The following is a 15296-nucleotide window of genomic DNA, read 5'->3' on the forward strand; positions in this document are numbered from 1 at the left end:
GCATTTCCATTATTATAACCAGATTTAAAATCAGTAAATTTTCAGTCAAGTCGATAACATGTATGTAGAGTATGGACACACACACAGATACACAAACACAAGTTATAATAACAATCAGGTTTTTGAGCTCTTTACATGCATCCCCTCACGTATAACAAACACTATATATAAGTACTATTATGAACCCAATTACACACTGAGGAGAGGGTGATTAGAGTTAACTGATTTCCCTAAGAGGTGAAGTCCAAGGTCACAGGCAGGTAAGTGGTAGAGGTGAGGTGCAAATCCAAGCCTGCCTCCCTCTAGAGCCTGTGCTCTACACAACCCAGTGGCATGTGACGGCATCTGCAAGGGAGACAGCACGAAGAAATTGATTTCTTTTGGCAATAGTCAAAATATCTTTTAAATATCAGGTATAAAGCATTTTCAGCCCACCAGATGCTTATTTAATTTTGAAAAATCAATTTTTATGAAGCTGCTCTGAGAAGTACTTTCATGTTTGTTAATGCCTGGTTATATTCTTGAAAAGTAGAAGCCTTATAGAAAAAAGATATATTTCTTAAAGTCAGGAAGAAAAACAAGACCCTAACTAGATTGAATTGATAATGTTTGACAGAACACAAATGAATAGAATCTGTAACTTTAACATGCCTTTGCAGGAGGCATGTACTAAAATGCTCATATCAAATTCAGAACACAAAAGATTTAACATGCTTATTGTTGTAAACAAAGGCATTTGGTTAAATGAAAGTTCCATCAAAGCTTAATAACCAAATTCAAGTGAACACAAAGTAAAGGTTTATATACTTTCTGCAGTTTCAGTAATAGCTAATCTAATCATGGTAAATGGAGGGTTATTGTTGATTTCCTTTGCCTCCGTTTCATAAATTAGATAAAGCAACCTGGCAGTTACCGTACTTTAGAGTTTTGTTCGACTAAGTGATTTTAAAGCTATCTCAAAATATAACGAAGTCATGACTTGAATGGCTGCTGAACTGTGCCTTGCTTTGCGTCACCACATTAGTGCTTTCGACCAGTGTTACGTAAGAAGCTTCCTGTGAACTAAAACTATTCTATAAAGCTCAATTTATATGTACAGGACCAACGATTTAGAAGGCAAAGTGTCACTGATACAGTATTATCTGATATTCCGTTGCACCAGGGCCAAGCTTGTAAAATATAAACTAGAAAAGCAGTCAAGTGTTATTATTTCTTCTGATCCAAAACTCAGGAACAGTAGAATTTCTCTGGTTAATGACTTTTCATAGCACATTTCCAATTTTCTACTACACTTTATTGATCTGGAATACTAAAACGGTTTTCTTCCCTGGCTAAAGAACACACCAAGCTCGTGCCCTGCATCTGGTGGGATACACCTCCAAAGGCACCATGGTGGTGGCATCTCATCAGGCAGCTGAGGGGTGGTAACATGAACCAAACCATTTTCCTCACTGAAAGAATGTTGAATCTCAGGCCTTTTGATAAAAGGAAACACTTTGCCCTGGGAGGCTAGATACCTGCAGTTCTGAGAGCCGATGAGTTGCCCTTCACAAAAGCAGTCTATTTTCCTGCATTTTCCCCCGTGCCCTGATACGGTTATTTTCAATTACCCTGATAGCCCAGGAAGAAAAATATCTCTCTCTCCATATTTCATTCACATAATAAGATTCTGCAAGCTGTTCTGTATGACAGATGAGGACCGTGAGCTGAAGCAACTTGTTCTGCCTGTCAGCCTCCAAGAACCCACAGCAATGAGATACAATCGTGATGACATTACTAGAGTAGAAGTGGGTCAAATCCATAGTCACTTTAAGACAGAATGTCAACTGTTTTTTCTATTTCTACTTCAGTAATTTGATGCAGTGGTACCCACCCACCCCCCAAAAAAAGAAAGAGTTCATTGCTATTAGCTTAGTATACACACACACACACACACACACACACACACACACACACACAGAAATGCAAATATTGTTAAAATTAGCCCTTAACTGACTTTTGCAGCCTCTGACCAATCAGTCAACAAAAACTTACTAAGCATCTACGATGGGCCAAACACTGATCTAGGGGGAGCGTTGAAAACAGACACAGCCCTGCCTCATAGAGCTTACAGACTGGAGTAAAAGACAAATATTAGCAAGGTGATTGAAACTGATGTAATGAAGACTGCAAATGAAGTACAAGGGGGCTTATAAGATAAGAACTACTCGTCTTATTGGTCAGATGAAGTTTCCTTGCAGAAGAGACATTTAAGCTATAGCCTCAGGTAGAAATAGTAGCCAGGTAAGGAGTGAGGGAGAGGAGTTCCAAGCAGAGGGCTTTCTCTGCAAAATGTTTCCTTTCAAAGAAACCAGGCTTCAAGATGCAGAGGGTATAATGGAGTAAATGAAGACATGGAGTCCACCCCTGGGAGTTAATTTTTCCTTGTTTTAACCCCTAGTTTAAAAACTTAATTGATTGAAAGAAAACATCTTAAAGCATTAGTATGCCTCTAGTGTGCCTCGGTCCTATCTTACCACATAAAGCCAAAAGTTAGTCATGACAACATCTTGCTGATCTAAATATTAAGGTGGATTTTACTTCGTAAAAAACCTAATTTGTCTTGACGGTACTGGTTAAAACCCATGGGTTATTTTTAAAAACATGTTTTGACAGCAGTGAAACTTGCAGCACACACAACACCAAGAGCATGAATTTGTTCAGGGTACAAGTACATGAAAATTAACACAAGCAGTTGGTAAATGTGATTAAAAAAATTTTTTTTAACTCTACCAACTTCAGGCCACAGCAGGTAGAAATTAAGAAGAAAAACGTTCTCTTCTCTAATATTTTGTCATGAAAATCCTGATTCATTCTTGCAGAAAATTGTATTGGATCATCACTCAGGTCTCTTAAAACATACAACTTTTTCCCATGGATTCAACAAAATGGAATGGAGAGAGAAAACTGGATTTATTGAGTATGCTTGCCTTTTCTACTAAACCCCAGAATGTGACATTTGGACCATTTTCTTTCCAAATTCAAAATCCATCCCAAGAATCCAAAATCGATAAAATTTGCATTAGCGTAACTGAGGCTGTATTTGGCCCTAAAAACTCAATGACTAAGTAGGACTACTAGTATGGCAGAGTTTTCTTTTCTTTTCTTTCTTTCTTTTTTTTTCTTTTTATGTCTTTAGCTATTACCAGAAATGACCTTAGCAGCTACTCTAAAATGAATACAACCTAGAGCTACTTTAAGAATTATAGTGTACAAACCAAGAGCATTAATAGTCTCATTCTACCCTGTTACTTAAATCTTATCAAGAGTTCAATCTGGAAGGCATATTAAGAGGAGGACTGGTCAAATTAGCAAGTACCTACTGGACGGCAACCAGAAAGATGGGGGCTCCAAACTTCACATAAGGAACAACTGAAGTACCTGGGGAATATTCAGCCTGGAGAAAAGCAATAAGAGATGTGAAAACTGCCTTCATAAATTCTATAGAAATTCAGTGATTAAAGACATTTCATTTTATTGAGCACCTCCTCTGTGCAAAAGGCACTGTACTGTGCAAGGCGATGAAGATACAACACTGAGCAAATAAGCCTTAGCCTTTTACTACCATGTGGAAGAGAAAACAGACTTTCTCTGTGGCACTTCACAGGATATGGTCTAACAGGGCACAGCACAGATTCTGGAATCAGAGTGCTAGACTCAAAGCCTGTAGTGGACTGGATGGTGGCCCCCAAAAGATATGTCTGCATCAAATCCCTGGAGCCTGCAAGTGTTACCTTATTCAGAAAAAGGGTCTTTGCAAAAGGAATTAAGTTAAGAATCTTGATTTGAGGTCATCCTGGGTTATCTGGTTGGGCCCTAAGAACAATGACGTGTCCTTATAAGAGAAAGACAGATAGAGATTTGAGAAAGAAGAGGAGAAGATACAGAGAAAGCCAAGTAAAGTAAATTATTATGGAGCCACAAGCCAAAGGATGCTTGGAGCCATCAGAAGCTGGAAGAGGCAAGGAAGGATTCTTCCCCAGAGCCTCTTGAGGGAGCATACCATACACCTGGCACTCTGTGACAATGAATTCCTTAAAAAATAAGACATAATTTCCTATGGGAGCTACCATCCCTTGGATGAGAATGGAGGGGGTTACTCTTTACCCAAACTAAAACATGAAAATATCTCACAATCACAGCTAGGGAAAAAAGACAAGCCAGTGGGTCTTCAAAGGGGATAAACCTCCCTGTGCAATTCTCTCCCTTCTTGGATTCAGTATATTTCAGACACTGCCAACTACACCCTGGGAGGCTAAGTCAAAATATGCAGCAAGCCAGGCAGTAGGTCTAGGAAATTAAGATATAGCTTCCTACTCCTATTTGTGGTGTAGCTGCACGGCCAGAATAACATAGTTCACTTGGGCCTGGTTTTGCTGAAAAGACACAGGTCTCAAATAAAGCTAGACAGGAGACTAGATAAATAAAACTACAGAATATTCACATAATGGAACATTATATAGCAGTCTAACCAAATAAGGCAAGAATACAGAACAGTGTATATTGTGTGTTACTTTTTGGGTAAGAAAGGAAGGGAAATAATTTATATACATATTTGCCTGTGTACATTAAAAATACTGAAAAGATGCAAACGAACCTAGTAAAAGTGGCTACCCTAAGGAAAATGGGGGCAGAGATGGGAGTATGGGGACAGGAACAGGAGTAAAACTCCACTTTATGCCTTTTGCATTGTCTTGATTTTTGAATCAGACAAATATATTACCAACTCAAAAAAATGTCTATTAAAAATAAAAAACTAGGGCTTCCCTGGTGGCGCAGTGGTTGAGAGTCCGCCTGCCGATGCAGGGATCATGGGTTCGTGCCCTGGTGCCGCGGAGCGGCTAGGCCCGTGAGCCATGGCCGCTGAGCCTGCGTGTCCGGAGCCTGTGCTCTGCAGCGGGAGAGGCCACAACAGTGAGAGGCCCGCGTACCGCAAAAAACTAATAAATAAATAAAATAAAAAACTAAAACAAGGTTATAACAACTCACATTGCTGGGGGTAAGTAAAATGGTACATTTGAAGAGGGCAATTTGATGACATAAATCAAGGACTGTAAAATTGTCATTTCGTTGGGCCCAGTGATTCCACTTATGAAAGGAACTTAAGGAAATAAGATTTGTGTACACACACACACACACACACACACACACACACACAGATGTTCAATGCAGTATTATTTGTCATAGTTAAATTCTTTTTTAATCTACATGTAAAATAACAGAGATTGAGTCAAATAAATCATGAAACATTCAAACAGTTGAGGGATATGCAGCTATTAAAAATTATACTATAAAATATATACTGTAAAGACTACTCAGAGATACAGAAAAATAATATTCATAGTGTATTTTTTAAATTATTCATTAAATTTCCAGTAAAATCTTTAAACCATCTACCGGGTACTAGGCAGTGAGATGGATGCTGATTTAAAAAGCCAGTTATGGGGCAGTACATAAATCAAAAATCCCACTTTTTTGTGCATTTATAACTAAACTAAAAGGATAAACACCAAAATGAGAGCAGTGATTACATCTGGGTGGTAAGATTATCATTGAAATACATTTTCTATAATGAACATATATTACTTCGCAATAAGAGAAAAAAGCACCACTTTTTAAAATCAGGTTAACAACACCCAGGGTCAAAAATGTGTCTCATTCATCTGTGTTCTGACACCCCAACCTGACTCCCTGAACACAAGTATGATGCCTGCTTCAGCCGCAGCCATCCTGTGACCATTAAGAAAAGGCCAAGAACACTGTAGACACACTCTCCTTGACATCTCTGAGCTGCTAAACTAAAGCCACAGCCACCACACATTTCTAAATTTCTTTTTTTCTTTTCTTTTCTTTTTTTTTGCGGTACGTGGGCCTCTCACTGTTGTGGCCTCTCCCGTTGCGGAGCACAGGCTCCGGACACGCAGGCTCAGCGGCCATGGCTCACGGGCCTAGCCGCTCCGCGGCATGTGGGATCTTCCCGGACCAGAGCACGAACCCGTGTCCCCTGCATCGGCAGGCGGACTCTCAACCACTGCGCCACCAGGGAAGCCCACTAAATTTCTTATTATGTGGGAGAAATAATCCCCTATTTTTTAAAGCCACCATAAGTCAAGTTTTCTATTACGTGCAGCTGAAAGCATTCTGAGCTGACAGAGTTAAATATCAAATAATAGAGGATATGTTAAGGCTGGTACTGGCAACCCAACATGTTTATTTTGGTCCATGAGTAGAAACTGAAAACGGATGTTGCTAACTGCCCAACCACCTTCCTGCTCCATAGTCTCTTCTCTGAAGCTCCTAGGAAAAAGATCCCAGGAGAAGCTGTTAGTGGAGATTCTAGGGGCGCAGGGGAGCACTGCCTGCAGTGAAGAAAAACTATAGATACTTACTCCTACAGCTTACCATATAACCCAGCATTTCCACTTCTGAGAATGTATCCTAAGAAAAGAATAGTGGATGTAATTATATGCAAATATTGCATATATGTAATTATATGCAATATTTGCATATATGCAAATGTTCTTCGCTAACATATACCAGAAGTAGAGGTGGGGGAAACCTAATGTTAAACAATTAGGATAGGGGCTTCCATGGTGTCACAGTGGTTAAGAATCCGCCTGACAATTCAGGGAACACGGGTTCGAGCCCTGGTCCGGGAAGATCCCACATGCCGCAGAGCAACTAAGCCCACGCACCACAACTACTGAGCCTGCGCTCTAGAGCCCACGAGCCACAACTACTGAAGCCGACACGCCTACAGCCCGTGCTCCTCAACAAGAGAAGCCACCGCAATGAGAAGCGCGCACACCGCAACAAAGAATAGCCCCTGCTCACCTCAGCTAGAGAAAGCCCATGTGCAACAACGAAGACCCACCGCAGCCAAAAATTTAAATTTAAATTTAAAAATAAAAAAAAAAAAACAATTAGGATAGGTTGCAGGTTCTAATAGTAAGAGTACTTTGCAATCATTAATGACATGGCAAAATGCACACCACAATACCCTGATGAGTAAAAAAAAAGGTAACAAAACTACATATAAAGTGTGATCCCAATTTAGAAAGCTAACAGAACTTAGAACTTACATATGCAATAAAAAAGGATGGAAAGGGTATACATTGAAATATTTTTTAAATATTTATTTATTTTATTTATTTTGTCTGCACCAGGTCTTAGCTGTGGCACACAGACTCTTAGTTGCAGCATGCAGACTTCTTAGTTGCAGCCTGCACACTTCTAGGTTGGCATGCAGGATCTAGTTCCCCAACCAGGGATCGAACCTGGGCCCCCTGCATTGGGAGTACAGTCTTACCCACTGGACGACCAGGGAAATCCCTACATTGAAATATTGATAGTGCTATAATGAGGGGATGAAATGCTAATGTTACTTTATTTTTTGAGCATTTTTGTCTTTTTTTATTTTCTAAAATGAATTTTCTTATGCAGTTGGTAAGAAAAGGTTTTTTTTTTTCCAAATAGCACCTTCTCATAGAATAATCTGGGCCCTCTAACCAAGATGCTGGCCTCATGGACAGCAACTCTGTCTGCTGTCTGCCTGCAGATCCAATGGAGTTAACAAGAAACAATTTATTTTTGTGTTTTAAAAATAGACTGATGCCAACAGCTGCAAGCTAAGTTACAGAAAAAGATAAAGAAATCTTGTTTCCAAGTGAATTTGCATTATATAAATGCAATATGTTTTAATTCCATAAATATAGTTTTGATGCTGCCAATTTGAGAAAAATATTGATGTTTCCTTAAATAAGTCTATTCCATATTGAAATTCATTCCCTTACATGGAATGGAATGATCTTGGAAACAATACGAATAATGTTAATTTGTTATATCATTGGTAAAAAGCAAGTCCATTTACATCCTTGTCTTGATCCATCAGACTTCATTAATACAGAAAGAGTAGCCACCAAGCAGGTTTGACTTCTTGACCAGCTGAGGACATCAGCTAGTAGAGCTTAAGCTCTCTCCCATGTCATATAACATGCATCCGTATCCCAGCATCACCACTTGCCAGCTGAGTGTCCTTAAGCACATACTTAACCTCTCTGTTTCAGTTTTCTCATCTGTAAACAGGGATAATAAGAGTATCTACCCCCTAGAGTTGCTGTGAGGATGAAATGAGAGAATCCCCACAAAGGTCTTAGTTTAGTGCCTGGCCCATAGTAACCTGTTAAAAAATAAGGTCTCTTCTAACTAATATATCTCTTCCATATGTGGAGATACAGCATGGACCTGGAACATTAGATTCTTCTCTTTTTTTACTTTTAGCAAAATAAATTTTACTTATTATAAGCTAAAATATATAATAGCTTAAATCAAATGGCAACACATAGACTTTAGGAAAAAAAAAATCTCTTGCCTCATTTCTTCCTACTTTCCACTTGTCATCCCCAGAAGTATCTATGTTCCCCTGTTTTAGTTGTCCTCTATTTTTCCATTTCTCCACTGTAGCTATATTGCATTTTTTCCCAGTTTTATTGAGAAATAATTGACATACATCACTGTATAAATTTAAGGTGTACAGCATGATGGTTTGATTTACATATATTGTGAAATGATTACCATAAATAGGTTTAGTTAACACCATCTAACACCATTTAGTTAACACCATAAATAGGTTTAGTTAACATCATCTCATAAAGATACAATAAAAAGAAAAGAAAAAACAAATTTCTCCTTGTGATGAGAACTCTTAGTATCTACTCTCTTAACAACTTTCCCATATACCATACAGCTGTGCTAACTATAATCATGTTGTACATTACAACCCTAATACTTATTTATCACATAATTGATGTTTGTACCTTTTGGTAACCACAAATCTGATCTTTTCCTATGAGTTTGGTGTAGGTTTGCGGCAGGGGGGGCGGGGGAAATGCTTTTTTTTTTTTTTTACACATTCCACACATAAGTGACATCATATAGTACTTATCTTTCTCTGTCTGACTTATTTCACTTAGCATGCCTTCAAGGTCCATCCATGTTGTCACAAATGGTAGAATTTCCTCATTTTTTATGGCTGAATAATATTCCATTGTATGTATAAATACCAAAATTTCTTTAACCACTCATCCGTCAATGGACACTTAAGTCTTGGCTATTATAAATAATGCTGCTATGAAAACAGGGATGCAGATATCTTTTCCAATTAGTGTTTTTGTTTCCTATATATATACATGGAACATTTGATGTTAAAGAGACTCCAGCATCCAGGTTTAAGAACTCACGTTAGATACAGATATTTGACTTTCAATTATAGATTTGTCATTATTTATTTACTATTCCCTATGATAAATGAGATGCTTAGGGAAAATGTTGGGTCTTTTAGACAACTGGGAAATCTGCTTCAGCATGTGTATTAGAGATGGTAACTGCTCTCAGTCACCTTGTCTTATCTAGTTCTTTACTTTATTTAAGGTATTGTGACTAATTAAAAAAAGAAAAAACGATAGCTAAAATCATTGCTAGTGTGTATTTGGTGCTTATTATATACCAGGAAGCACCCCATGTACTTTCATGTATTATCTCATTTAATCCTCACAATTAACCAGTGAGGTAGATTCTCTTAGTATCTCCATTTTTTAGAAAAGGGAACTGAATCACAAAGAGACAGAAAAATACTGAGTCAAAATATAAACATAATTTATAACAGTAACAAAATAACAATAATAATAACAAAATGGCAGCATCATTAAATCCCAGTGATGTGTCAAACAGCACTGGATGCTTCCCAAACATCATCTCTTGTGCTTACAACAACCTTCTACTATTCCCATTTAGTGGATGAGAAAACTGAGTACTTAACTAAATTAGCTAAGGCAAGATATAGGTCTGTTTGGCCCTGAAGCCTGCCTTGCCAGGCAAATGCCCTTGTGCAGAGCGTAAGGGGAAAGGCTTATCAGATCCCTGAAGCTCTCCACTTGGTCATAGCATGTTGGAGAGCACATGACTTCGGAATTATCAGACCCAAGTCCCTCACTTGACAGATGTGGAAAGGGAGGCCCAGAGAGAAGACACGACATTCATAAGGCAGTGAAAGAGCCAGAACTAAAACCCAGGTCACTCAACTCCCAGGACTGCGTTCCTGTGGTGACATGGTGAGGCCCTCTCACACTGAGTCAGCCATCTCAGATGCTGAAAGAAGGAAGGGAGAGCCTGACAGCTGCAGGGTGATGGTGCCAGCCTGTCATCTCTCCCTCTGCTCCCTCCTGACCCTGGGGGATGCTGTACGTGCTTCCGGGCACATTCAGAACTGGGAAGAATAGAGAAGCTTGGGGGAAAGAACCCACAGCAAAGGCAGAAAGCACCCAGTGCCCTTTCATAATCTACCCAGAGCCAATTTCCAATGTGATTCTCCTAAAATAGATGGAGATCAATGGAGAAGGAGGTTGGCTCAGGCACATGTGGGTCTCTTTTATAGACACAAAACACAACAGAGCCCAGGTCTTTAAATCAGCAAATCCCTTGAATCTTTTCTGATTAAATGCACATCTTTCCTAGTTTGTGTACTGGATAAAAATAAAGTGTCGTATAGAGAAATCATAAAAATAGAGTTTAGGAGATATTGAATTAAAATTCATTCAGTATTATGTAATCCTTGAAATACAACAGTTGTTTACTCTGCTCTGATTTCTAAGCTTTCCTTTGATGACAAATATTAATATTTATCATTTTTCTGATGTTGGACTAATGAGAATCTTAAGTGTTTATGAGAGGCATTTAAATACTCCAGTATGATAGATGTGTTTGTTTTCTGACTTATATTCCTTTGTATTTAACATCAATGAGCATTTACTTTTTTGTGCTGAATCCTGGGTTGTTGTCCACCAATGTTTTCAGAAAACTTCATATGGCCAGAACTGCTAGCCTCTACATTTATTTCATGGCCAAATATGAGATTTCCCCAAATAACACAATACTATGAGAAAGATCTAGCTGTGATCTTCAAACTGAAAACTGGCACACGTATAACTACTTGCCAGCAAGTAGACAGAGCAACATAAAAGGTTTAATGACACTGACCACAGGTAATGTTTATTGAGCACTGACCACTCATCAGGCACCGTGCAAGGCATGCTTTACATCAACAGTCTCACTGAATCCTCACAATAACTCTAAGAGTTAAGTAGTATTATAATCTTTGTTTTACAGAAAAACAAGAGGCAGTGAGGTTGAGTACTTTGCTCAAGATTACACGGCTAATGAGAAGCAAAGCCAGCAGTCAGTGCTCAGAGCCAGACAGCAGGCTCCTCTCTATACTCCCTCCTTATGAGCCCCTTCTTGACTCCCCAGCATTTGAAACTTCCTATTAGCTATATAACATTAATGACCCATCTGCATGGAGCAGCAGCCTCAGGATGACCCAGACTTTCAGGTCTTGATGGCAATGAGGAGAAAAAACTCATTCTGTCTATCACAGGCCTGTGGATAGTACAAATAAGGTCCCTGCCTTTGGGGAGCAAACTTTCTCGAGAGGGAAAATAGACAGTATTAATGCAATAAACAAGGCATTATCTCCAATAAACAGAGGAAATGGGTTGCTGTACATGTTCAGAGAAATGGTAAGAGGGCTGAGGTCTGCGATCTTCTGTAGATTTCACTTACCTATACTCCCCACGCAACCAGGAGTCGGCTAACCAAAGAAGTAATAGAGGATGGCCTAGAAGTAGTGTGGTAAAGTGCAATACCGAATTCTAAGTAAGGGATCTGCATGGACCACTTACCGCACACAGGGACCACATGCTCGGGAGACAGCATGAGCAAAGTCACCACTATTCCTGCCTTCGCAGAGCTTATAGTTGAGAGGGAAGAGAAGCATTGATCAAAAAATAGAGATGAAATAAAAGCTATAAAAAAGTATGAGGATGTTTCTCCAAAGAAGACAATACAGATGGCCAACAGGTACATGAAAAGATGCTCCACACTGCTAATTATCAATGTTAGAGAAATGCAAATCAAAACTACAACGAGGTATCACCTCACATCAGTCAGAATGGCCATCATCAAAAAGTCTACAAACAAACGCTAGAGAGGGTGTAGAGAAAAGGGAACTCTCCTACACTGTTGGTGAGAAGGTTAAGTTGGTGCAGCCACTATGGAGAACAGTATGGAGGTTCCTTAAAAAACTAAAAATAGTCACCATATGATCCAGCAATCCCACTCCTGGGCATATACCTGGACAAACATATAATTCAAAAAGATACAAGCACCTCTATATTCATAGCAGCACTATTCACAATAGCCAGGACATGGAAACAACCTAAATGTCCACTGACAGATAAATGGTTAAAGAAGGTATGACACATATATACAATAGAATATTACTCAGCCATAAGAAAGAATGAAATAATGCCACTTGCAGCAATATGGATGGAACCAGAGATTATCATACTAAGTGAAGTAAATCAGAAAGAGAAAGACAAATACCATATGATATCACTCATATGTGGAATCTAAAATATGACACAAATGGAATTCTATGAAATAGAAACAGACTCACAGACACAGAGAACAGACTTGTGGTTGCCAAGGGGGAAACGGGATGGGAGAGGGATGGAGTGGGAGTTTGGGGTGAGCAGATGCAAACTATTATATAGAGAATGGATAAACAACAAGGTCCTACTGTATAGCACAGGGAAAACTATATTCAGTATTCTGTGATAAACCATAATGGAAAATAATATTAAAAAAAAGAATGTATATATATGTATAACTGAATCACTCTGCTGTATAGCAGAAACTAACACAACATTGTAAATCAACTATATTTCAATTAAAAAAAATGGCAACATAGTAGAAGCCACAAAGAACTAGAATCTTGCTATTCCAAGGGTGACCCATCTTCCACATCTGCATCACCTGGGAGCCAGCCAGAAATGCAGAAGCTTCTGGTCAAACCACCCTTGCATATAATTCCAGCCAGGCCCTGACCCATAAGAGTTGGACCCAGCTGTTTCATCTGCACCAGGAAGCCAAATGCAGCTAATTCTTCTGGGCCAGGGAGACGTTGGTCTGTTGCCTTGTGGAGTTTCAAGAGACTAGAGGAAGCTTTCTGTCCTGCATAGAGGGGCCAAGAGAGGTCCTCAGCTGTAGATTTATCTGTGGCCACTGGCTGCTGAAGCTTCCTGTCCTTGCTTTTACCCCCTCAGCTGGCAGAACCCAGCAACTGGGATTTCAAACTGCAGTGGCCACCTGCTGCCTTTGTATCCCCAGTATCACTTCACCACTCATGGAGGTATCGGCACCTCCCATTAATCAGGCCTCTCTGTGTATAGAGCCATGTAAGCTGTGTCCAGCACAACTCCAGAGGGCACCATTCACATACATATTTCTGAAACAAAAAACAAAAACCTTCCCTTTCCCTCCACCCAACCATCTTCTTGTTATACCTCTTCCATACCGTCCACATTTGTCGCGCGTGCATTTTTCCCTGCTCTCCTGCAGATCACAACCTCTCCCCTCACTAGGCTCATTCCTGGGAGAGGTTGGACAGAGACTGCCAGTGCTTCAGGGTTGAGAAAAACAACCTTATTCCAGCAGGTTCCTCTGCCTGTCCTCAGGGCTCCAAGCACATACACAGACTCCAGCTTCTAGGTATCACTCAGGCATCTCCTGGCACAACCAAGCAAGTACCGTCCTGCAGTAAATGTGGAGACAGCAGTGAGGGTTTTTTTTATTGTTTCAAAACTGAATACATGGGGCTTCCCTGGTGGCGCAGTGATTGCGCGTCCGCCTGCCGATGCAGGGGACGCGGGTTCGTGCCCCGGTCCGGGAAGATCCCACATGCCGCGGAGCGGCTGGGTCCGTGAGCCATGGCCGCTGGACCTGCGCGTCCGAAGCCTGTGCTTCACAACGGGAGAGGCCGCGACAGTGAGAGGCCTGCGTACCGCCAAAAAAAAAAAAAAAAAAAAAAAAAAAAAAAAAAAAACTGAATACATGCAAAAGAGCCTTCAAGTCCTGCAAAAAATATAAATTTTGTCCATATCACATACTACAAACTTCAGTGATTAAATGACTGTAGACCATACTTTCCTCCAGCCCATGCTCAACTAAAATACGCATGCATTAAACCTCATGAGGAAGCACTGATACTTCCACATTATCTATGATGGGTTTTAGCTCCAATAGCTGTGAGCCTGAGAAACTGCAAACTACATTGGATTTTCATGGAAACCTGACTGTTAATAAAAAGAGGTAAATCCATAATGAGGAACACTAATAAACACATAAAAAGATTCAGAAAGAGTCTTTAGGTTCCAGAATACTGTCAATGAGCGCCTTTTGTGAACCTCTTAACCAGTTTCTCAATTTTTTTTCTATGCCTACTTATTTATCATTACAAGAAAACCTTGGCATACATGCAAATTCCCCCAAAATATGTAATTTTTAAACTGTATTAAACCCGCCAGCAAAAACACTTTTCCCAGTCTTTCTCTCTATTAAGTCAACACAGTAGAAAAATAAAACTACTACATTGTGAAATGACCTTCTAGTGAGCAGAGAAGCTTAGGAAATGCTGTAAAAGGAAATTGAGGTATAGGGTAATATAAATTCAGGCCAAGAATCCTCCTGAAAACTGGATATAAAGTTCTAAATATAAATATTCAAGGGTGTGGCCAAGATGGCAGAGTAGGAAGACCTGAACTCATCTCCTCTTACAGACACATCAAAATTACAACTACTAACGGAGCAACTACTTATGAGAACAACCTGAAGACTAGCAAGAAAGATTTTCCACAACTAAAGATATAAGAAGGAGTGACAAGAGGGTAGGAGGGGTGGAGGTGGAGCTGCAGTCCCGTCCAGACCCACACTCCTGGGTGGGCAACCCACAAATGGGAGGATAATCACAATTGTAGAGGTTCTCTTCAAGGAGCGACCTAGAGATTATCATACTAAGTGAAGTCAGTCAGTAAGTGAAGTAAGTCATATGATATCACTTATATGTGGAATCTAAAAAATGATACAAATAAACTTATTTATAGAACAAATACAGACTCACAGACATAGAGAACAAACTTATGCTTAGCAAAGGGAAGAGGTGGGAGGAAGGGATGAATTAGGAGTTGGGGATTAGCAGATACAAACTACTATATATAAAATAGATAAACAACAAGGTCCTACTGCATAGCACAGTGAACTACATTCAATATCTTGTAATAACCTGTAATGGAAAAGAATCTGAATATACATATATGTGTGTATGTGTGTGTGTGTGTATGTGTGTGTGTGTATATATATATATA

At 39.6% G+C, this 15296-nt stretch overlaps 1 protein-coding gene across 9 annotated transcripts in view; it reads right to left on the reverse strand.

Annotated features, from left to right (window-relative positions):
• The window catches only part of FHIT (fragile histidine triad diadenosine triphosphatase), a 1420480-nt gene that overhangs the window by 1393476 nt on the left and 11708 nt on the right, over nucleotides 1-15296 (reverse strand). For 2 of the 9 annotated variants that reach the window (XM_024746513.1, XM_024746510.1), the window contains exon 1: nucleotides 13440-13538. The exons of 4 other annotated variants lie outside the window; for them this stretch is intronic. The gene's annotated coding sequence lies outside the window, so the exon portion shown is untranslated. Of the gene's footprint in view, nucleotides 1-13439; nucleotides 13539-13577; nucleotides 13688-15296 lie in introns of those variants that run through there. 3 more of the 9 variants (XM_024746509.1, XM_024746511.1, XM_024746517.1) reach the window with 3 other exon arrangements.

The sequence above is a fragment of the Neophocaena asiaeorientalis genome, unplaced genomic scaffold (genome assembly GCF_003031525.2).
Source record: "Neophocaena asiaeorientalis asiaeorientalis breed wild unplaced genomic scaffold, Neophocaena_asiaeorientalis_V1.1 scaffold251, whole genome shotgun sequence".
NCBI classification, from domain to species: Eukaryota; Metazoa; Chordata; class Mammalia; order Artiodactyla; family Phocoenidae; genus Neophocaena; species Neophocaena asiaeorientalis.